The sequence below is a fragment of the Chiloscyllium punctatum genome, chromosome 14 (assembly GCF_047496795.1).
Source record: "Chiloscyllium punctatum isolate Juve2018m chromosome 14, sChiPun1.3, whole genome shotgun sequence".
NCBI lineage: Eukaryota > Metazoa > Chordata > Chondrichthyes > Orectolobiformes > Hemiscylliidae > Chiloscyllium > Chiloscyllium punctatum.
In genome coordinates this window covers 79,415,200-79,440,094 of record NC_092752.1, presented here as the reverse complement: position 1 = coordinate 79,440,094, position 24,895 = coordinate 79,415,200, and the positions used below count along the sequence as shown (strand labels likewise).

At 44.9% G+C, this 24,895-nt stretch overlaps 1 non-coding gene across 1 annotated transcript; it reads left to right on the top strand.

Moving 5' to 3' along the window:
- Window positions 1-10,128: 10,128 nt before the first annotated feature.
- Window positions 10,129-10,210, top strand: trnas-gcu (transfer RNA serine (anticodon GCU)). Its single transcript has one exon. It is a non-coding gene; the product is annotated as a tRNA-Ser (tRNA).
- Window positions 10,211-24,895: the final 14,685 nt, after the last annotated feature.

Here is a 24,895-nt window from a genome sequence, read left to right as displayed (position 1 = left end):
ATTCCTACCAAAGTGCATCATCTCACACTACTCTGCATTGATGCTCATCTGCCATAAAACAGAACACTACACCAATTTGTCACTGCCCTTTTGGAGTTCCACACTGTCCTCCACACACTTTACAATTCTTCCAGGTTTGGTTTCGGCAAGCAATGAAATTGTCCTAAAATCACTCTCCACTAATACTTACTGACTCTCTCACTAGTGTGAACAAGCACAATACAAAAACACTCACCATGAACAGACTGAAAAAAACTGACACATTCCAGAGTCGAAGTGATATATTGACAAAGTTACCGGAGCAAGAGAAATACTGACAGACACTCCATGTCTGTATTAGTGTCAGTGTATGAGTGAGTGTCTCTATGTCTCTGTGTTCGTGTGTGTTTAACTGTGTGTATCAGTGTAGGGCGAGTCTGGAAGTCACTGTGGTGTTAATGTGATGTACTATCCCCCTGACATGAGTTTCTGAGGAAGGGGTACTCAACCCAAAACATTAACTTCCATTTCTGCCCACAGATGGTGACCGACTTGCTGAGCTTTCTGTCGCTCTCAGACTCTGCTGGTCTCCCCACCCCTCTGTACAGGTGGTAATGGAGGGCGAAAATCATAGGGATTCAGTTTCGGAAGGACAGAGGGAATGTATCAGCTCACAGCACCATCCAAACTGAGAGCACCATCAACACACATATACGCACACACACACACTACAAACACGCACACACACACAGGCATGTACACACATAGAGCTGCACACAGACGCTCATGCACAGATACACAATACTTATAGCCACCGCCACACACACTTACACACACACTACAAACGTGTGCACACACAGAGACACTTGCACACAGACATATACAGCTGCACACAGACACTCACATACAGATTCACATACCTATAGCCACCCTACACACGCACTTACAAATGCACACACACACGCGACACACACCGAGATGCAGAGAGCCACACACACAAAGAGACATACACACACCCATGACACACACACACACGCACACAAAATGCTTACACTCATGCAGATATATATACATACATGCACACATACGCATGCACTCAGACAGACACACACACACACCCGCAGAACACACACAGACACAGATTTCATTCGTTTCTTCATTCCAACCCCACACCAGAACTTATCCCAGATCCATCCTTCCAACTCGGCACCTCCCTCTTGAACTGTGCTACCTGTCCGTCTTCATTCCCACTATCCACTTCACTCTTTGCTCCAACCTATCACCTTCACTCCACCATCATTTATTTGTCGCCTTCCCAGCTGCCTTACCCAAGCACCATCCCCTTCCATTTATCGTTCGGCCCACATGGTCCACAAGCCTCGTTACTAATGATGAGATTATGCTCGAAATTCCAACTTTCATGCTCTTTGGATACTGCCTGAAATTCTGTGCTTTTCCAGCACCACACTCTTTGACATAGACACACACGCACCCACAGACACAGAAACACACACACAGACACACACGCACCCACAGACACAGAAACACACACACAGACACACACATACACAAACACAAAGACAACCATGCTTCCCACGCTCGAAAACATCCACACTCCCCACACAGAGACACCCACACTGCCCACACACACACACATACTCACACACAGACAGGCATACACACTCAAACAAACATGCACACTAACACACATAGACACCCACCCTCCCCAAAAATGCACATTTACTCTCATACACGGACAGACACACTCAGCCAGACACACAACTAACACATATGCAGACACGCAAAAAGCACATGTACGTACATACATGCACAAAGGAACACACAGACAGAAACACAGACACACACACACAGGCACACAAATGCATACTGATATGCACATACACTGGCAAACAGACAGAGGCATACACACATTGACACATAGAAAACACCCTTACAAGCCCCCGACACACAGACACCCAAACTCCTCACACACACGCAGAATCACTGATACACAGAGACACACAATCACTCGCACACACACAAAACAAGCACATATTATCACACAGACACACAGAGATGCACAGAGACATGCACACACCGACACACACCAACACAGACATACAGGCATGCACACACAGAGGCAGACATACATTGACACATGTACACACACAGTGACAAGATCCATTGAATCGGATTCCGTGAAAAACAGAAGCCGATGGAATGAAAAGTGCCATGAGAGCGAGAATATAACATTATATGTGAGGAAGTTGTTTTCCAGACTCGAGGAGAGTGCACAATGCTGTTTCCAGGGATCAATATCTGGATATGTAGACAGAATTAGCATCGGCTGTTATTGTACTGCATCTTTTGTACAATGTTGCAAAAGCACAGGCCTTTTCTATAGAGGGGACAACTTCAAAATCCTCAATGATGCAAAACACACAAATGAGGTGAACAACAAAGCAACCGCAGAAACTCGTGTTACGTCATGGGGTGAACGCCCTGGCTCAACCTTTGCTCAAATTCGCTCTCTGTCAAATTCCTGAGCCAGAGTTTCGAACACTGAATGGTCTATGTTAATAAACACTGCTCAAATCTCACAACTTCAGTATTTAATACGCCCCTACATGTATGTCTGACAACAGTAATTGCTCCCTCACTGTGTTACTTCAGCACACGTAGAGAAAAAATAAACATGAGAACAACAGTCACGTATGTGACAGGGATTTGACCCGATGCACACCTCTTCCCACCCTACCTCTTGCACACCTCTTCCCACCCTACCTCTTGCATTACACCTCTTCCCACCCTACCTCTTGCAAAAATGCCATCCCTTATTCCCAATTCCTCCGCCTCTGCCGGACCTGTTCCCAGGAGGACCAGTTCCACCACAAAACACACAAGATGGCCTCCTTCTTTAGAGACCGCAATTTCCCTTCCCACGTGGTTAAAGATGCCCTCCAATGCATCTCATCTACATTCCGCACCTCCGCCCTCAGACTCCAACCCTCCAACCGTAACAAGGACAGAACGCCCCTGGTGCTCACCTTCCACCTTTCAAACCTTCGCATAAACCAAATCATCCGCTGTCATTTCTGCCACCTCCAAACAGACCCCACCACCAGGGATATATTTCCCTCCCCACCCCTTTCCGCCTTCCACAAAGACCGTTCCCTCAGTGACTACCTGGTCAGGTCCACACCCCCCTACAACCCACCCTCCCATTCTGGCACTTTCCCTGCCGCCTCAGGAACTGGAAAACCTGCGCCCACACCTCCTGCCTCACCTCTCTCCAAGGCCCTAAAAGAGCCTTCCACATCCATCAAAGTTTTATTTGCACATCCACTAATATCATTTATTGTATCCGTTGCTCCCGATGCAGTCTCCTCTACATTGGGGAGACTGGGCGCCTCCTAGCAGAGCGCTTTAAGGAACATCTCCGGGACACCCGCACCACTCAACCACACCGCCCTGTGGCCCAACATTTCAACTCCCCCTCCCACTCTGCCGAGTACATGGAGGTCCTGGGCCTCCTTCACCGCCGCTCCCTCACCACCAGAGGCCTGGAGGAAGAACGCCTCATCTTCCGCCTCAGAACACTTCAACCCCAGGGCATAAATGTGGACTTCAACAGTTTCCTCATTTCCCCGTCCCCCACCTCGCCCTAGTTCTAAACTTCCAGATCAGCACTGTCCCCATGACATGTCTGGACTTGTCCTACCTGCCTAGCTCCTTTTCCACCTATCCACTCCACCCTCCTCCCTGACCTATCACCTTCATCCCCTCCCCCAATCACTCATGGTATTCTACGCTACATTCTCCCCATCCCCACCCTCCTCTAGCCTCCTCCACGCTTCAGGTTCACTGCCTTTATTCCTAATGAATGGATTCTGCCCGAAACGTCGATTTCGAAACTCCTTGGATGCTGCCTGAACTGCTGTGCTCTTCCACCACCACTAATCTAGAATCTGGTTTCCAGCATCTGCAGTCATTGTTTTTACCGCCTTGCAGTTCTTCCCCAGGCTGTATCACACAGCAGGGTCCTCCGGTGAAATGAACAGCCGTGAATGACATGTGGTTCGGTCTGTCGGAGACAGCATTTCCAGACAGATACAGTTCCCTCTTATTAGAACAAGCAGCACTGATGATGAATAACCTCAGAGAGAAGCAAGCGATAGAGATTTACTGTGGACTCGATGGGCTGAACGGCTTCTGTCGGCACGTGAATGACGTCACCCGTCTCTGCCGTCCCTCTCCCTGTCTCTGTGACAGAGTGGCAGAGGGAGAAATAATGGCTCGTTTTTAATCCTCCCTTCCGCTTTGGACTGTCTGCAGCCCCGCAGCCCCTGGCTGTGGGGATGGTTCTCAGTGAGTGAGAGTTTCATACGGAGCCGCTTCATCTGGGACATTTGGGACTCAGATGTTAACTGATGCCCGATTGCAGCAAAGAAACCGACGGCTCTGAAACAAAAGCCTTTCTGCTGGATTGTTCTGTGAAGATTGATTCTGAACATCAAATGGGCAGCACAAAAATGCACTGCTTTGAATTTTACTGAGGGAAGAGAGTCCACAGCCCATTTCTCTCTTTCCCACCAGCTCAGCACGTTTTTCTCTCTCTCAAATAAATGATATTTGGAGGAAGTTCGCAATCAAAGTTGCTAAGTTCCAGCGGCGCTCTTGCACCTGGCTGTGCCCGTGAGAGGAAGCTTCAGAGCATATCCGCATTTACATCCCGTCATAATGCCTGCAAGTGGAGGGGAATGGCTGAATACTCTGCCATTAGAGACAGCTCAGTCCATGGGGATGGGATAAACAGCATCGTCCCGCGTGGGGACGTTCTGCCGATCCGACACAGTCCACTTTATCAATCAGATCATACCAGAGTGAGAACGCTCGAGAAGGCCAATCGGTCACTCGTACCTGTGCCAACTCGGGAGTTGCAAAAAATTGGTGAAAGTGGAAAGTGGATTTGTTCACGTTTCAAGTGTTTCCATGAAGCAGGAAGCAGAAGAAGATACACAGTCAAGCGATTGAGATCTGACTACAGGGGCAGCAAATAAGTTGTACAGGGCAGGGGAGAGCTTTGAAGTATTGAATTCTGGTTAATGGGACGATCATGCTTTTACGAGGCCACGCTGCTACAGAAGAAACTATGTCAGTGTCTCTCAGCATTGTGATGTCACAGGCAAAAGACGCCGTTACACTGCAGGAAATTCCTTTTTCCAATGTGATGGCAGTCCGTATGTAAAGGTGTAGCTTATATATCGAATCCTTTCACATAAATAATTCCACTGCACCTCAGTATGTTGTATTGTCTCCTTTCCACTTTACCTGTCATTGTGCCTGCACTGAAGTTGATTTTCTCTTTCTGCGTGTCTTTTACAGTCTGGATGATGTGATGCAGTTGGACTGACCCATCTTCTGACAGAATTTTCCACTTCACTTCAGCCCGCCCTAACTTCGCTATCTGATACAAGTCCCGTTGTTTAGATGTTAATCGCTCGTCTCAGATCCAGCCTGCCCTCACCCAAAATAAATGGAAAACTCAGTCACACTGTGATCACTGCAATCGAGGAATATATTCACTCTAAGGTCATTGATAATTCGAAGGATAAATTTAGGACTGCAGATGCTGGAGATCAGAGTTGGTAGTGTGATGTTGGAAAAGCACAGCAGATCAGGGAGCATCCGCGGAGCAGGAGTATTCAGGTTTCAGATTTAAGCCTTTCATCTGGAATAAGGCTTGTGAGTGGGGGCTGAGAGATAAAAGGAAATAGTGTGGGGTTGAGGGGAAATAGCTGGAAAGTAATAGATGGATGAATAGGAGGGAGAAGAAAATAGGTCAGAAATAGCAGTGATGGAAAGGGTTGCGAGGACGGTGCCGAGTTGAAGGCTTGGGCTTGGGGGAGGGGAAATGAGGTAACTGTTCAAATTCACATTTATCCCGTGTGGTGTTAGGGTCCCAAGCCGGTAGGTGTAGTGTTCCTCTTCCAGGCGTTGGGTGGTAACGGTTTGGCAGGGTGAGGTCCAAGACCTGTATGTCTTTGATGGGGTAGGAGGGGGAGTTGAAGTATTCAGCCACGGGACGGTGAAGTTGGTGGGTGCGGGTGTCCCAGAGATGTTCTCTGAAATGATCTGCAAGAAGGTTTCCTCTATCCCTGATGTAGAGGAGACCGCACTGGGCGCAACGGATTCAGTAGATGACATTGGTCGCTGTAAAGGTGAATTTCTAATGGATGTGGAATGATCCATTCGGGCCTTGGCTGAGGTGAGGGGAGTGGTGTGGGTGCAAGTTTCACCCTTCCTTTGGTGGCAGTGAAAGATGCCAGGAGAGGGTTGTGGGCTGGTTGGGGGGGATGTATGGACCTGAAGAGGGGGTCATGGAGGGAATGGTCTTTACGGAATGTTGGCAGGGCTGGGCAGCGAAATATATCTCTGGTGATGGTGTCTGTTTGGAGGTGGCATCAGTGGCAGAATATGATGCGTTTATGCGGAGTTTGATGGGATGTAAGGTGAGCAACAGGTGGTTCTGTCCTTGTTGCGTTGAGAGGCGTGGCTTCAAGGGTGGTGGTGTGTGAAATGGAGGTGTTGAACCAGAGGGCACTGTCAACCACGTGGGAAGGCAATTTGCGATCGTGGAAGAAGTAGACCAACTGGCTCTTTCTGAGGTGAAATTGGTCATCCTGGAAACATATGTGCTGGAGGTGGAGGAATTGGGAATAAGGAATGGCGTTCTTACACGAGATAGGGTTGGAGGAGATATAGACTAGATACATGTGGGAGTCGGTGAGCTTGTAGTATATGTCTGTAATTAGTCAGTTGCCAGAGTCGGTGATGGAGAGGTCCAGGAAGGTGAGGGAAGTTGCCAAGAGGATCCGGATAAATTTGAGGTCGGAGTGGAAGGTGTTGGTAAAGTTGGTGAGCAATGAAACCTCCTCGTTGGAGCACCAAGTGAACCCAAACATTCATCAATGTAGCAGAGGAACAGGTGGAGGATGGTGCCTGTGTAATTGTGAAAGATGGACAGTTCCGCGTATCTAACAAACAGGCAGGCATAGCTAGGTCGTATGTGGTGCCCATGGCTACCAGCGTCAATAGAGGAAGTGGGAGAATTGGAAAGAGAAGTTGTTGATTGTGAGGACCAGTTCAGCCAAGTGGATGCGGATGTCGGTGGAAAGGTACTGTTTGGGATAGTGTGAGATTAAGAAATGGAAGGCTTGCAAACTTCTGTCATGGCAGGTGGATTTGTACAGGGACTGGATGTCCATGGTGAAGATGATGCGATGGGGGCTAGGGAAACGAAATTCTTGGAGGAGGTGAAGTGCATAGGGGTGTCACGAATGTAAGTGGGCATTTCCTGAACTGGGAAGAGAGGAGTGTGTCGATGTAGGAAGAGATGATTCGGATGGGACAGGCTCAGGATGAGACAATATGTCGACTGGGGCAGTCAGGTTTGTGATTCTTAGGAAGGAGGTAGAATCGGGGAGTGCGCGGTTCACGGACAATGAGGTTGAAGGTTGTGGATGGGAGATGCCCAGAGGTGATGAGATTGTGGTTGGTCTGGGAGATGATGGTTTGGTGAGGGGAGGAGAGTTTGTGATCGTGGTCTGTAGGAGGAGGTGTCTGCGAGTTGGCACCTGGCTTCAGCTTTGTTCCTCTGCCCGACTCACAAGCCTAATTCCTGATGAATGGCTTATGCCGAAATCGTCCATTCTCCTGCTCCTCGGATGTTGCCTGACCCGCTGTACTTTTCCAGTACAACACTCTCCACTCATTCATTATTGCTGTCTCATTTCACACGACCAGGTCCATGCTGTCTGTTTGATTCTAATGAGCACTGTTCTTATGGACTGCGACAAAATCTGCCAATCTGAAACAAAAACAGAAATTGCTGTAAAATCACAGGTGAGCTGGCAGCATCTGTGCAGATGAATCACAGTTAACGTTTGACATCCATTGGGTCCGTCTGTCCACAGATGCTGCCAGACGTCCTGAAATATTCCAACAACGCCTGTTTTTGTTTGAGTTTCAACATCAGCAATTTTTTTGTTTTTGTTTTCTTGTTTTCTGCCAATATGATTTGGCTAAAGATTATGTTAAAGGTTTTAAATATGACTGTGATGGAACGGCCAGATTCCACCAGCCGGCTCCTTTTATTTGGTTCACGTGACCAATGCCTTTCTACTTGGTCACCGCGCCCTACAGCGGCACTGCATATAAATTGACAAGACTGTGGCATTCTCTCGGATTGGTAATCAGGAGCGAGATTGATTGAAATTATTGAAAACTTAAGATAAACAGATAAAATACGGGATATAAAACGGGAAAATGAAAGGGAAAGAGAGAACGGCGAATGATAATTTTTTGACAAAACTTAAATATAATTGCTCAAGAATCAGAAAGTGCCTTCATCTGCAAACATACCATAATATGGAATGTAATTTTTTGGACAACCAATGCAAGTAGATCTTAGCAAAATCTTAGTTTAAAAGTCTTGCTGCAACTGTTTCGGTTATAATGAAATGCACACATGGAATTCAGTGCTGTAATGATCTCCTAAAATGGAAAAGGAAATCCTTGTCTTCGAGGATACGTGGGGAATGTTCATTGACTCATCAGTGTAACATGTGTAAACTGTGCAACATGAAACCAGTTCAACATCTATTTTCCCGGAATTTAACGCAGGGCACATGGGAAACGTTATCCATCTGCTGAAAAATCACCTTCGACTCTCTCTCCACATATGTTTCTTCACGTTTTAGATACTTGCAGTATGTTTGTTGATCAAGGAGTCATTGTCCAGAAAACGTTGTTTCTCAATCGACAAACACGGGTATTTTCCCATAAACTTAGCTTTGCTCAATATCACCTTCTGTCCGTATTCCTCAACACGACGACAAATTAAAGCTGCTCCATGTGAGGCTCAGAATTGAAACTTCTGCACAGCACACCCACTATACTGAAACAGAGATACAGTGCACTGGTCACCTTCAGCACAGGAGCAACACATTAATGCTTACCTCCACATTCCTGGTTTTACCTTAACGTTTGGGAAACCGAGTTTCTCTGATTCCATTGCTAGTAACGGGGATTATATGATCATCTTCACCAGTGGTTCAGTCCCTGAGTGAGGAAAGTGGTGAGGTACTCATTGTAAAGATGGGTAGATTGATGAAATGTACAATTTCATCTTTTGCCTTCACTAACCCATGAGCTTTTTATTTTGTTTTGCATCTGTAGAAATCTTAAAATCTTCATCTTGAACAGACTCAATGACAGATCTCCATTGTGTCTTTGGCATCGAATTTCAAAGTGTAAACCCCCTCTGAATTCTTCCACCGCAGTCCGCTGTTTGGGAAGTGTTCCTGTTGTGGGAAATGCACTTCCCCGTGTGTCAACTGCTATTCCCAGCATGCGCTCTGACACTGCACTCATTTTCCTTCTGACACTTGCTCACTGTGTTCCTGTGATCATACAGTGACTTGGTGTCGCACGACCCAGGAAAATGATACAGCTCAAGGTTTTTGCATTGTTGAGTTCAATTGTCAGTTTAGCCTTATTTCGGATTTTGAAATTGTCTGTTCTGTTCACAAGTGCGTGTCAAAAACATCTGAGCCGAAATTAGGTGTTCCGAATAATGATATTGAGCACTATGCACTCTCCTCCAGTCTGGAAAACAATTCCTGACAGGCAGTTTAATAGACAATAGACAGCAGGTGCAGGAGTAGGCCATTCTGCCCTTCGAGCCAGCACCACCATTCATTATGATCATGGCTGAACATCCTCAATCTGTATCCTGTTCCTGCCTTATCCCCATAACCCTTGATTCCACTATCCTTAAGAGCTCTGTCCAACTCTTTATTGAAAGAACACCTCCTGCTGTCTCGGGTTCTTCATTCCGTTGACTTCAAATCTGCACAGAATTCAATAGACCTTGTTACATATTCATTTCCTCATTTTTGTTCAGATCACTGTGTGCATAGTGTGACAGTGGGAGTGCACTTGCCCCACAACCCAGGGGTCAGACCATCATCTTGGAACCGTACTGTGTTATTTCTCATTTCACCAACAATCGGGAGAAATGTCTGCTGCTCTGCATAATTTATGCATTTCAATTATTGATAAGGTCATAGCCTACCCGATGCCTCTGACGAGGTGGCTGAGAGGTTAAGGCGATGGACTGCTAATCCATTGTGCTCTGCACGCGTGGGTTCGAATCCCACTCTCGTCGCTGTCATCAACGGCTTTCAATGGTGCTGTTTTCAGATGATTGAAGGTGGAACTTCAATTGTTAGTTTATGTGCATTGACGCGATTACAAAATCTCAAAGAATAGTTTGTACCTTTTAACTAAACTGCGTTGAAATGGAGGTTGCTTTGGGATAATGAAACGAAACGCGATTTTCTTTTTCAAGTCAGTGCTGAGAACGTTTTTTCGTATGAAAGACATCCAGGAAAATCAAATACCGAGAGCTGCGAAGTGCATGTTTATGCAAAGGGATTCTTAATGAATGTTTTGTCAGATGAAATATGAAGGACGTTGAGGAGAAGTAATGCATCCTGGTGAGAAGAGCACAGCGAGACAGCACAAAATAATGGAGATATTTCAAAAGGGGCAGGGCGTGGGTTTAGGGGCACTGAGAACTAGCTGTAAACGCACAGTGGAGAATTGCCAATGTGGGTGCCGTGCATGGGCACGGAAAGACTTACACATTGGTCTCGCCCTCGCCCCTTGCTCTCGCCATTGATGAATGCTGGAAATAAGGCACAGATAAACACAAGATGTGGGAAACAAGCTCCCTCTCGTTATGCACACACTGGATGCATCACATTGAACCATGAACAACTGGAGAAATCAGCATGTTACCTGTAGGGAGTGAAAGTAAACTGTGGATCAATAACCGCAGATTCATGCAACATAAACATGAAAAATGATTTAAAATGTAGGGTGTAGGTTTGCTCGCTGAGCTGTAGCTTTGATATTCAGACGTTTCATTACTTGGCTAGGTGGCGACCTCCAAGTGAAGCGAAGCTGTCGTCTCCTGATTTCTATTTGTATCTTTCTCCTCGATGGGGTTCCTGGGGTTTGTGGTGATGTCATTTCCTGTTCGTCTTCTGAGGGGTTGACAGATGGCATGTATATCTATGTATTTATTTATGGCATTGTGGTTGGAGTGCCAGGCCTCTAGGAATTCTATGGGGTGTCTTTGCTTAGCCTGTCCCAGGATAGATGTGTTGTCCCAGTCGAAATGCTGGTATTTTTAATCCGTGTGTAGGGCTACGAGGGAGAGAAGGCCGTGTCTTTTTGTGGCTAGCTGGTGTTCGTATATCCTGGTGGCTAACTTTCTTCCTGTTGTCTTACGTCGTGTTTGTGGCAGTCCTTGCATGGAATTTTGTAGATGACGTTGTTTTTGTCCATGGGTTGTACTGGGTCTTTTAAGTTTGTTAGTTTTTGTTTGAGAGTCTTGGTCGGTTTGTGTGCGACTGAGATTCCGAGGGGTCTGAGTAGTCTGGCCGTCATTTCTGAAACTTCTTTGATGTATGGTAAGGTGGTTAGGGTTTCTGGCTGTGTTTGGTCTGCTTGTCGTGGTTTGTTCTTGAGGAATCTGCGCACTGTATTTTTTAAGTATCTGTTCTTCTCGAATACGTTGTATAGGTGGTTCGCCTGTGTCTTCAGAAGTTCGTCTGTGCTGCAGTGTGTGGTGGCTCGTTGGAATAGTGTTCTTATACAGCTTCGTTTGTGTGTGCTGGGATGGTTGCTGGTGTAGTTAAGTATTTGCTCAGTGTTTGTCGGTTTTCTGTATATGCAGGTTTGTAGTTCTCCGTTGTCCTTTCATTCTACTGTGACGTTCAGGAATGCGAGTTTGTTGTCGGTTTCTTCCTCCTTGGTGAACTTTATACCTGTGAGGGTGTTGTTGATGATGTAAAATGTCTTTACTATCTTGTTTCGTTTTGTGATGACAAAGGTGTCATCTATGTAGCGGACCCAGATTTTTGGTTTGATTGTTGGTAGGGCTGTTTGTTCTAGTCTTTGCATTACCGCTTCTGCTATGAATCCTGATAGCGGAGATTCCATGGGTGCGCCGTTGGTTTGTTTGTAGACTATGTTGTTGAAGATGAAGTGGGTGGTGAGGCACAATCCACTAACTTCATGATGTTTTCATTGGTAATGTGATTGATGGTTGTTGGTGCGTCTGTGATTGTCTCTTCTAAAAGTGTGGTAAGTGTTTCCTTTGCCAGGTCGATGTTGATGAAGGTGAACAGTGCTGTTATGTCGAATGAGATCATTGCTTCCTCTTCCTCCACTTTGGTGTTTTTGATGATTTTTAGGAATTCCTAGGTGGAGTGGATGGAGTGCTGCGACTCTTCTGTGAGGTATTTCAGACTTGCGTGTAGTTCTTTGGCCAGTCTGTATGTTGGTGTTCCAAGTAATGAGACTATGGGTCTGAGCGGGGCTGCCAGTTTATGGATTTTTGGTAGTCCGGTTCGACTTGGGCAACACATTGATCCTGGGACAGTCTAAGCAAAGACATGCCAGAGAATTCCAAAAGGCATGGCACTCCAAACACAATGCCATAAACAAACACATAGATCGAAATGCCATCGATCAACCCCGCAAAAAACAAACTGGAAATGGCATCACCACAAACCCGAGGAACCCCATCCAGGAGAAAGATATATAGAAAGCGCTAGACAACAGCTTCGATTCACTTGAAGGTCGCCACTGATGATGTTACCTCGCTACGTAATGAAACGTCTGGATATCAAACCTACAGCTCAGCGAGCAAACCTACACCCTAAACCTCAACCTGAGCTACAAACCTTCACAAACCTTGCGATTTAAAGTGTCTTTATACGGATATCATGAATAGACTTTTCGTTATAATAGCCGTCTGGTTGAAAGAAAAAGACACCACATTTCAAGATGGATGACAACGTTAGCAATTTAGTTTTGAAATTGAGATCTATTTTATCATTTTACACAGAGAACAAGTTCATTTTAAATAATGCGAACGACATTCTCTCACCTGGAATAAAAGTGTGATTTCAATATAAACATTGTCCTTGCATAGTCGCAGTTACTCAACATGAAAAATAGGATGTAATTTTTATTAAGCATACATCAATTAGCACCATTATCTTACTTCGGATTGACTGCAGTATGCACATGCTAAATAAGGTATAAGGAAGAATGACTTTTGGAAATAATGATTCGGTGGTGACTAAAAATAATATTATGTTCTCATGATGCGGATATTCCATCAATGGCTCCAGTGGTAGAAATGTTCAGTGGGCAGTATTTCTATGATGGTATAGAAGTATGTGAGGTGCCAGGGATGGGAGTTCCCACTTCATCTGGAACAGCGTCTTTTGATGTTACCAGGGAGCATTGTGACATCAGTCTGGGAGTTCCAACCACACATGGAGCAGCTTCTATTGACATGGAGCAGTAGGGAGCATTGGGAGATCCGAATGCAAGATCTAACCTCATTTGGAGCAGCTTCAGTTGGCATGGAGCAGGAAGCTTTGCGAGATCCATCTGGGATCTCCACTCTCACCTGGATCAGCTTTTAATGACATGTAGCAGCAGGGAGCATTGGGACATCAGAGTGATAGATCCAACCACAAATGGACTGCTTATATTGATATGGAGGAGGGAACATTGGGATATCAGACTGGGAGCTCCAACCTCACAAGGATCAGCGTTTAATGACATGTAGCCGCTGGGAGCATTGGGACATCAGAGTGGTAGGTCTAACCTGAACTGCACCACTTCTACTGACATGGAACAGGGAGCATTGGGACATCAGAGTGGTAGGTCTAACCTGAACTGCACCACTTCTACCGACATGGAGCAGGGAGCATTGGGACATCAGACTGGGAGCTCCAACTTCAAGTAGAGCCGCTTCTATTGACATGGAGCAGCAAGGAGCATTGGAACGTCAGGTTGGGAGCTCCAATATCACCTGGAACAGCTTGTATTTACATGGAGGAGGAGGGAGGATTGGGACATTGGGCTTTGGGAAAAGATATTCAACTATTTTAATCTAAAGTAAAATATGTTTCAACACCTCAGATGTTAATTGATTTATGAAGAATCTTTCCCGGAAAAATAATTAATTCTTTAGATAGTAAAGACAAGTCCTGAAAATATTCAACTGAGGAAAACGCATTGGTACAGAGAGAAATGGGAGTGTTGTTTCATGTCTTTGTCTTTTCTTTTCTGGCCGACTCTGGACTTGATTACATCACCGGAAGGACGTTTTCACTCATTTCCTGCAAGTACGGACAGGTCATTAACTTAATCTTAAACTGAAAATTAATGGGAATATGCGATGTTATGTTTAGGCTGGAGTTTACCTCAAATTATGGTGAAAACGCAGCAAAGTCAGTTGCAATTTCCAAGATCAGCAGTGACCTCATTGATTGGCTGATCAGATTGTGAATGGTCTTGTTTTTTAAGATAATTTGAAGTGAATGAATGATGGTGATTATCTTGGTTCTTTGTTCACCTTGAGACTGTTCCTGCTATTGCTCATGTCCTTGTTAACACCACAGCTCTGCCGCGTGTAAAATCTCAGCTGTGCATCTGGCCCGTGGTACAACCATTTGTATAGCTGGCTACGGATCAGGCGGTTGTAACTTCAACATTTACTTTGCGCAAGCGCATTGTGGAGATTCATCACACATCCAACCTACTCATTTTTGTTATGCTGAGGTGGGTAATATTTGAAATATCCATCTCCACGAACGAAAATTCTTTCACTGTCTTCGACCAGTTAAAAATTACCAAGAGCTGTCAAAGTAAAAATCACACAGCACCAGATTGTATCGAACAGAGTTATTTGGAAGCACCAGTGTTCCATGCACTGTTTCTTCATCAGGTGTTTGTCAACTGTTGGAATCTAAAATGGCTCTGTGTGATTATTAAATGTATCCACCCCAGTCGAACACCAATACCTCCAAGTCATGGGTACCGTCGACACCACGAACGGTCGGTTAAAGTCCAGATGATCTTCCAAAAGATCGCGCATGTTGACACACACACGAAGTTTCTGCAGAAAAACACCCACCTGATGAAGGAGCGGCTCTCCGAAAGCTAGTGCTTCCAAATAAACTCGCTCGACTCTGCTCAGATATTGTGTAATTTTTAACTTTGTCAACTTAACTCAAACACTGACACTTCCATATCATAGAGAACATCAGTCATGTCCCACGTTGTCAGAGAAGGCAATCCTGGAATAGCCCAATACATTGCTCATAGGCATGTTTCGTTTTCAGAAACCAGGCCACTCAGTTAAAGCGCAGAATACTAACCACTAGACCACCAGGGATGAGGGCAGAAGCAGTTGCACCGTTTCTTCATAACACAGTTTTTGGAATTATGTCACTGCAGATATGTTTCCCCTCAAAAATGAGTGAATTACCGTGTGTTTAGAGCACGGAAATGGGTCCCTTCATTTCATTTCCCAGTACTTGGTCTGTAAAACTGTAAGCTCTGCCGTTTCACCTGAATGCTAATTTCTCTGTAACGTTTTAATCTCGTAAAACATAATAAATGGGATTAAAGTTTGAGATGGGAACTGAACCCCATTTTTACCCATAGACTGAAGCACGCAGACACATTTCCCCAAGTGTGACACAGGCCTCTGGAGAAAACAAGGAGAAAGTAAGATTTCATCGACTGGTCTGATGTTGTCCCATTTCAGAGCTCAACACCAATGTCTGGTTACAGCAAAGAAAGGAAGCATTCAGACCCTCCCGTCCCAGTGTTCCTTGCCCATTGTTTCCCCATTACTCTGTAGTTTATACTAACTTGGTCACTGCTCACGCCCGCTATTTCCTGTCCAGCCGAACGGTTTGCCTCAAGTTCTTGGAATAAAAAACAGGAATGGCCTATTTCAAGCACTTTTCTAGTTTTCACGGACATTGATATCACCACTGAGCAAGCACATTGCCAGCTCAGGGAGAAGGTCTCATCCTTTAGAAACTGAAATACAAAGATGATTGGATAGCCTCAGTATTGTAAACCAACCAACAAGACCGGAATAGGGCCGAGGGGATCACGCACAGAAGGATGGGAGAATAGAATGGCGAATCTCATGGTGTCCAGGGTGATGTTAATAGAAATCTTCCCTGGTCGTATAGTGATGAGGATTCAGTGATTTCACTGTCATGGCTTGTTAAAGGTTAACGTTTACAGTAATCAATATGAAATACTGCCTGATATTTCGAAGTAGAATGATGTGCAGCAGACAGAATCGTTTCCCTGCATGAACTAATAAGAGAGTTCAGAAGAGCCGGGGAGGAGAAATGAGAGCCAGGAGGAGAAATTAGAAGTTGTTGGCGGATAGGATCAGGATTAACCCTAAGGCTTTCCATAGGTATGTCAGGAATAAAAGAATGGCGAGAGTTAAATTAGGGCCAATCAAGAATAATAGTGGGAAGTTGTGTGTGGAGTCAGAGGAGACATGGGAAACACTAAATAAATATTTGTCGACAGTGTTCACAATAGAAAATAAAAATGTTGGCGAGGAAGATATAGAGATACTTGCATCTAGACTCGAAGAGATTGAGGTTCACAAGGAAGAGGTATTAGAAATACTGCAGAGTGTGAAAATAGACAAGTCCTCTGGGCCGGATGGGATCTATTCTAGGATCCTCTGGGAAGCAAAGGAAGAGATTGCCGAGCCTGTGCCATTGATCTAGCAATCATTATTGTCTACAGGAATAGTGCCTGAGGACTGGAGGATAGCAAATGTGGTTCCCTTGTCAAGAAGGGTAGTGGAGACAACCCTGGTAATTACAGACCATGGAGTCTCACTTCAGTTGTTGGTAAAGCGTTGGAAAAGGTTCTAAGAGATAGGATTTATAATCATCTAGAAAAGAATAATCTGATCAGGGACAGTCAGCACGGATTTGTAAAGGATAGGTCGTGCCTAACGAATCTTATGGGTTTTTTGACAAAGTGACCAAGCAGGTGGAGGAGAGTAAGCAGGTTGATGTGCTGTACATGGATTTCAGCAAGGTTTTCGATAAGGTTCCCACAGTAGGCTATTATACAAAATACGGAGGAATGGAATTGTGGGAGACATAGCAGGTTGGATCAGTAATTGACTTGCTGAAAGAAAACAGAGTGTTGTAGTTGATGCAATATGTTCATCTTGGTGTCCAGTTACTAGCGGCATTCCGCAAGGTTCGCTGTGGGGTCCAGGGCTATTCGTCATTTTTATAAATGACCTGGATGAGGGCTTAGAAGGGTGGGTTAGTAAATTTGCGGACAACATTACGGTCGGTGGAGTTGTGCACAGTGACGAAGGATGTAGTAGGTTGCAGAGAGACATAGATAGGATGCAGAGCTGGGCTGAGTGTTGGCAAATGGAGTTTAATGTGGACAAGTGTGAGGTGATATACTTTGGACGGAGTAATCGCAATGCAAAGTACTGGGCTAATGGTAAGATTCTTGGTAGTGCAGATGAGCAGAGAGATCTCGGTGTCCATGTACACAGATCCCTGAAAGTTGCCACCCAGATTGACAGGGTTGTTAAGAAGGATAACAGTGCTTTGGCCTTTATTAATAGAGGGATTGAGTTCTGGAATCAGAAGGTTATGCTGCAGCTGTACAAAGATCTGGTACGGCCCCATTTGAAGTGTTGTCAACAGTTCTGGTCACCGCATTATAAGAAGGATGTTGATGCTTTGGAAAGGGTGCAGAGGGAATTTTCTAGCATGTTGCCTGATATGGAAGGAACGTATTACGAGGAAAGACTGAGGGCCTTGAGGCTGTCCTCGTTTGAGAGAAGACTGAAAGGTGACTTAATAGAGACATACAAGATAATCAGAGGTTTAGATAGGGCGGACAGGGAGAGTCTTTTTCCAAGTATGGAGACGGCAAACACGAGGGTCATAACTTTAAAGTGAGGGGAGGTAGGTACAAGACAGAAGTCAGAGGTAGTTTCTTTACTCAGAGAGTAGTTAGGGCATGGAATGCTTTGCCTGTAACGGTGGTAGATTCGCCAAGATTAAGTGCATTTAAGTCGTCATTGGAGAGGCATATGGACGTACATGGAATAGTGTAGATGGGATGGGCTTCAGATTAGTATGACAGGGCGGCACAACATCGAGGGCCGAAGGGCCTGTACTACGCTCTAATGTTCTATATGCTGCAGATCCACATCAGCAATGTCATCTACAATTGCCTGACGTTCAATCAGTTTAAAACAAGAACGGAGGGGGCGTCAGGAAAACGGAAGGGGAATAGTGGTTTGTGAGAGTTAACTACATGCCTCGTGGAGCCAGGTTCAATGTAGATAATGAATATCGGTTTTCCTGTTTACCTTGGTATACTGATCACTACGGATCAATGACCCAATATTGTCTGCCCTTTGTGTGTTGTTCTTTGTACATTTCACCTCGGTTCAGTGCTCCGGGGGACCACGCTTTTTTAAATTTGGAACATTTTACACAGGTCGGTTTTGCAGCTTCATATTAAGGCCAACAATTTTAGGAACAGATAAACACCATTCAGACCATCAAGTCTGTTCCACTATTGAATGGTTTCATATCTGATCTGTTAACCTTGAACTGCACATTCTTGCGTTTCCCCATAACGCTTGATGTCTTTGCTGTTTGAAGATCTGCCGATCTCAGCCTCATTACACCTCATGACACTTCCTCAACAGCCTTCTGCTCCAAGAAAGTCCACTGATACAGAACTGTCTGAGAGAATAAATGCTTCTTCGTCTCTATTTTAATTGTGAGATCCGCATTCTTATACGAAGTTAAAAATTGCACAACACCAGGTCATAGTCCAACAGGTTTAATGGAAGCAATAGCATTTGGAGAGCTGCTCCTTCATCAGGTGGCTATGGAGTACACAGTGGTAAGGTACAGAATTTATAGCGAAAGGTTACAGTGTAATGTCACTGAAATTATACATTGGAAAAATACCTTGATTGCTTGTTAAGTCTTCCATCTGTTAGAATGACTATGTAAGGTTCATTTCTTTCTTATGTGCTTCGAAAAACTTTCTTTTGACAGTTACATTCTCAGGTGGACTTTACCAATTAGTGTCAGCACAGATAATATGTTGAAGGTGCTCGGCCCCTAGTGCTGCGTCTATACCATAATGTTTAGACTGATGCTCATCTTAAAAAAAAGAAGCTACAGGCAAAGGATGCCTTAAGACATGGTACATTGGTGAAGCTGAGCAGAGGCGACAGCAATGGAATGAGCGCTGCACATCAATCAACAGACAGGCGTTCCCCTTCCCAGTTAGAGAACACTTCAGTGATCCAGGACAGTCGACCTCGGATCTTCGGGTGACAATCCTCCAAGGCGGTCTTCGGAACAGGCAGCAGCTAAAAGTGCCCCCACAGAGACTGATAGCTAAATTCGGTACCCATGGTCATTGGGTTCATGTCACAGTACAGGTGATCCCATTGCCCTATCTACAAACAGAGACCCTCCTACACATGAGTGCGCACGCGCACGTGCAAGCACACACACACACACGCACACACACACACACACACACACACACACACACACACACCCCTCCGTGGGGTGAATTTGTACTTGCAGAGTTACATTGTACTTTGCTCAAAAACTGCATGAATCCATGTAAGTCTCTGGGAACTCATTTTTATAAATTAGAATCATTCGAAACAATATGGAACGGACAGCAGCACATGGGGGTAGACACCAGTTGTTAAACTTCACCTGAGAATGAAACTTTAAAATAAAAAAGTTTTGCACTTTACGTATGAAAGAAGTGAAGCTCACATGGTCATTCTAACAGATCGGAGACTTAGCAAACAATCAAGGGAGTTTTCAATGTACAATTTCAGTTACGACACGATCCGAGTGAATCTCTGCTGCAACTTTCCCAGTGCGATCTCATCCCTGGACAATTCTAGCACTGAGCCGAATGAACATATTTCTATTCTGTAACAGCATCGGGGGTGGCTCTGCAGCATTTATTGCCTTCCGGTTTGGAGTCACGTGGACGCCAGATTAGATAAGGACGGTAGTTTCCTTCCCTCAAGGACGTCAGTGAAACACATGGGTTTTTCAGACAACGTATTCTTAATTCTAGGCATTTATTGCATTCATCTACTATCATCGTCGTGGTGTGGTGAGAATCCAACTCTTCTCCTCAGAATATTACCTGGCTTTGCTGTGTTAACAATCCAGTGATAATACCACTAGGCTATCGCAGAAAGCCCTCATGGGGGATCTTTTCCAATAGAGTCTCTTTTCCCCAATTATTCCTTATGCCCTTTTATTGAGCCTCACACTCCAATAATCTTTTGTCCATGTCAGTAAAAGCTGCTAAAAGAGAATTGATCTCACAGCCAAGGTATCCAAACGGATCGAATGATTTGAAGGTGCCAATGAAGAGATTGGGGCAACAGTGAGTGCAAAGGCACAGACTGGATGGTATCAACGTGAAAGTGTATGTTAGATTGTGCAATGCCTCAGTCAAATGGGATGAGGGACGGAAAAGAGAGTTAGGGAGAGTGCGAGGGAGAAACATCTTCGAGAACTTTTGGGTTTCAATCCTGATACATGAAACGTAGAAATATCAGAGAACAAAATTCGATGGAAAACAGATCATCACCTCGGGGAATATTATCTTGTAAAAACGATTAATTTCTGACCGTGTTACACCAAAAGTAAAACTTTGAGAGAACTGACCGCCATGCTGTGGATTTGAGCTGCGGTCGCTGCAATCACAACGCAGAATACGAACTACTAAACGGTTATAGCATTCCACAGACCACACTTGTAAACTGCAACCAGTATGGTAGCAGAGGAAATGTCAGGAAGAATGTACAATATCAGGACTTAGCGACAGGCATGTGGGAACGCAGAATGAACCGAATCTTTAACTTTAGCATCCCCAGAGACTGTGGAGATTCCATGAATGAGAGTACAGGAGAATGGGATGAACAAAACTCTCCAACTCTTGGCAGAGTGCAGAATATTGTTGAAACGTATGCTTCAATAGCATTATATTTGAACATCGGCTACTTCATCACTTTGCCCACACAAGGCAGGACCAATTGCTGCAGGCAATCACACATCATTCCAGTTCCAGAACCGGAATCAGAGAAACTGTGTGAAGCATGCACGAAGATCCAATTGGAAACTGGGATGGAATGACGGGAGAGAGGAGCATGTATTTCCAAGGTTGGGACAGCTCCTGGTCAAAAGCGGGGCGGAAGGGAATACTTGCCCCCATTTATAATATTATGACCATAAACAGTACATGTTGCTGAGACAGCCGATTGGCGCATCTTAAGCGTGTGGAGACTTTAACTTTGGGGTGACAATGTTCGAAATTTCATTTTCCTGTTTGGATCAGTGGTTTTGACATTGGCATCTGCTTTTGTTCGCATCAGCTCAGAATCAGCTTCTTGTTCCCAATAAATACTGCAACCTGGAGAAGGTGGTGTTGTGGTTATATAATAAACTACTCATCCCTGGGGACTCACACACGGAACTGGTAATGTTAAAGTTCGATGAATAAAACCTGGAATGAACGCCTGATCTCAGGAACAGAGAACACGCCTTTCATTTCCTGCAATCCCATTCATGCATGTCGCTTATAGGGGACGCTCCCATCTTTACCCAATCCTGCCTACTTGTGTCTCCAGGACCTGAACAAACTAGCTGACCCTTCATCCGAGAATGAAAACCGTGTGGGAAAGCAGGCCATTCAGCCCTTGCAGTCGACACAATCCCTCTGAAGCACATCCTATCAGACCCACACTCCATACCTATTCCATTCCCCTTCATTTCCAATGGCTGATCCCAGGAACCTTCACACCTACAGACTGTGGGAGGAAACTCAAACAAGCAAAGAGAGAATGTGCAAACTGCACACAGTCACACGAGACTGGGATCGAATCCATGTCCCTCGAGCAGCGAGGCAGCAGCGAATCAGGATGAACAACAAATGCTGTCCTGACCAGCGACATCCACACCCTGTGGGTGTATCAGGAAGAATAAAAACACATTCACAACATGGACAACGGGACTTACGTCTGCGTGGACATGATTTGAACCAATAGTTCATCCTGGGTAGATACAAGGACACCGATATCACACAGAAACCAGGGCAATGAGGAATTCAATAACCTGCTGAAGTGGAAACTCATTTACTCAGTCAAACTGGGGACAGATTGTTCAACAATGCCGTGTGTGGGAAGGGTTCAATGAGCATAAGAACCTCCAGAGTAACCAGCAAGATTACATATCCCAGAAGGAGATCAATTAAACTGTCAACGCTGCTGTTAATCCAAATCAGCTGCCAGTTTCATTTCGTCAAAGTCATAGACACATACAGCCTTTCACTCCTACCAGCTCATACTGAATATAATAACAAACTAAACGAGTCGCATCTGATGGCTCTTGTAACTGCTGAGGGTTAATAATGCCCTTGTGATATTATTACTGCATTGTTAATATGAATGTCCAGATATAATTCTGTGGACACGGGTTCAAACCCTGGCGTGGCAGATGCTGGAATTTTATTTAAACAAATACCTAGAGTCTAATGATGATGTTGAATCAGTAGATCTGATTCACTAATGCTTGATAGGGAAGGAAACTGCCATACCTATCTGGTCTGGCTGGTATGTGATTCCAGATCCATAATATCGTGGTTGATTCTGAACTTCTCTCTGGGCAATAAATTATGTAATAAGCATGAATGAATAGCTTTTGTTAATCCCACTGATACTTTCCAATTCATTTATCGATTCAAATATCCTGTAAATATTGTAAATGTACTTTCATTCATCACTGCCTCAGGAAGTGAATTGCACACCTAAACCATCTTCTGTTAAAAAAAAAGCCTCTCATGTCTTATTTTAAATCCCTCTTTTCACTTTAAACATTTGCCCTCTCGTCTTGAAGTGCTCCCTCCTTGGAGAAAAGACAGTTACAGTTAACTCCAGCCGAACTCTCAATAATTTATAAATTTCTATCAGGTCGCCTTTCAAACTCCAGTGCTCGAGTGAAAATATTCTCAGCCTATCCAGCCTTTCGTTATAACACAAACCTTCCCCACTACCAATATGCTGATACACGTCTTCTAAACCTACTCCAGCTGAATAATTTCCTTGCTATTACTGGGCGGCAAGAACTGGACACAGTATTCCAGAAGAGGCATCACCCAATGTCCTATTCAACTTCAACATAACGTACCAACTCCTCCGCTCAAAGGACTGAGCAACGAAGGCAAGATGACATTTTTTAAACCATTCTGTCTATATATGAAGCAAATTAAAATGAATTATGTACTTGCAATCCTGGCCTCTGTGTTCCACAACACGATGCAATGCCCGATCATTAATTGTATAAGCATACTAATATTTGTTGTAGCAAAATGCAATACCTTCCATGTATCCAGATTGAACCTCATGTGACATTTTTCAGCCCAAAGACGCAATGGATTAAGATCCTTCTGGAACCTTCGATAACCTTCTTTACATCTCCAATTCTGCTGTCCTTTGCAAGCTTATGAACCATGGCTTCTATGAGTTCTATTGTTTTCTCATACAGGTCAACGATTTTTACTTATTTGTCGTGGCCATCATTTAGCTGTTTGCAAATCAGGTAACAATTATTCATGTAGTTAACCATGAGGAAGAAAGCCGTAGATTGCAGGGAGATTGGAAACAATTGGCAAGAAAATGTGCTGAAAGGAATTCAATCCAGTGAAGTGGGTGATAATGAATTTGAGGATGCACAATGAGAAAAGTGTGAAAACTGAGTGGTTTAAAGTAATAAAAGAGAAATTATAGAGGACATTCACGAATGTTTGAAGGTGACTGGATAAGGGATCAATTGGTCTCGATGATCTTGACCGCAGGTGGGAATATAAGAGCAGGAAAACGATGCTGGAACTTTAGCAACGGCCTATTCAAGATCAATAGACAGGGGAATCAGATGGACGGAAGTGCGTACTGCAGGTGCTGGAAATCAGAATCAAGATTAGAGTGGTGCTGAAGAAGCACAGCAGGTCAGGCAGCATCCGAGTTGCAGAAAAAAATAACGTTTCGGGCAAACGCCCTTCATCAGGAATAAAGGTGGGAGCCTCGTGGGTAGAGCGATAAACGGGAGGACTGGGTCTGGGAAGGATTTAGCTGATAGTGCAAGAGTTGGATAGAAATGGGGTTAAAGGAGCTAGGTCGGAGAAGAGGGTGGAACGGATAGGTGGAAAGGAAGATAGACAAGTGGGACAGGTCAGTAGGATGGTGCCAAGTTAGAAATTTGGAACACGGATAAGGTGGCCGTGGGGAGATGAGAAAACTGGTGAAGACCACGTTGATGCCCTGGGGTTGAGGGTCCCGAGGTGGAAGATCTGGCGTCTGGTGGTGAGTGAATGGCGGTGGAGAAGACCCAGGAACTGCATGTCGTTGGGAGAGTCGGGGGACGTGGTAATTGATGTTTTTGGTCATGGGGCGTTGGAGTTGAATGTTGCAGGTTCCCTGGAAATGTTCTCTGAAGCGCTCTCCGAGAATGTACCTGTTGGCCCCAATGTAAAGGAGACCGCATGGCGAGCCACAGATGCAATAAATGACATGTGTGGAAGTGCATACGGATATTTGATGGATGTGGAAGGCTCATTGGAGCCCTGCAAAGATGTGAGAGGGAAGATGTGGGTGCAGGTTTTCCAATCCTGTGGTGGCAGGGGAAGGTGCCGTGAGGGGAGGGTGGGTTTTTGGAGGGCGTGGACTTGACTAGGTCGTCGTGGAGGAAAGATTCTTTGTGAAAAGTGGATAGGGGTGGGGAGGGAAATATAATTTTCCCTGTCACTGCAGGAATTGCAAAACCTGCACCCACATCTACCTCCTCACCTCTGTCCAAGGCTCTCATGGAGGCTTCCACATCCATCAAAGTTT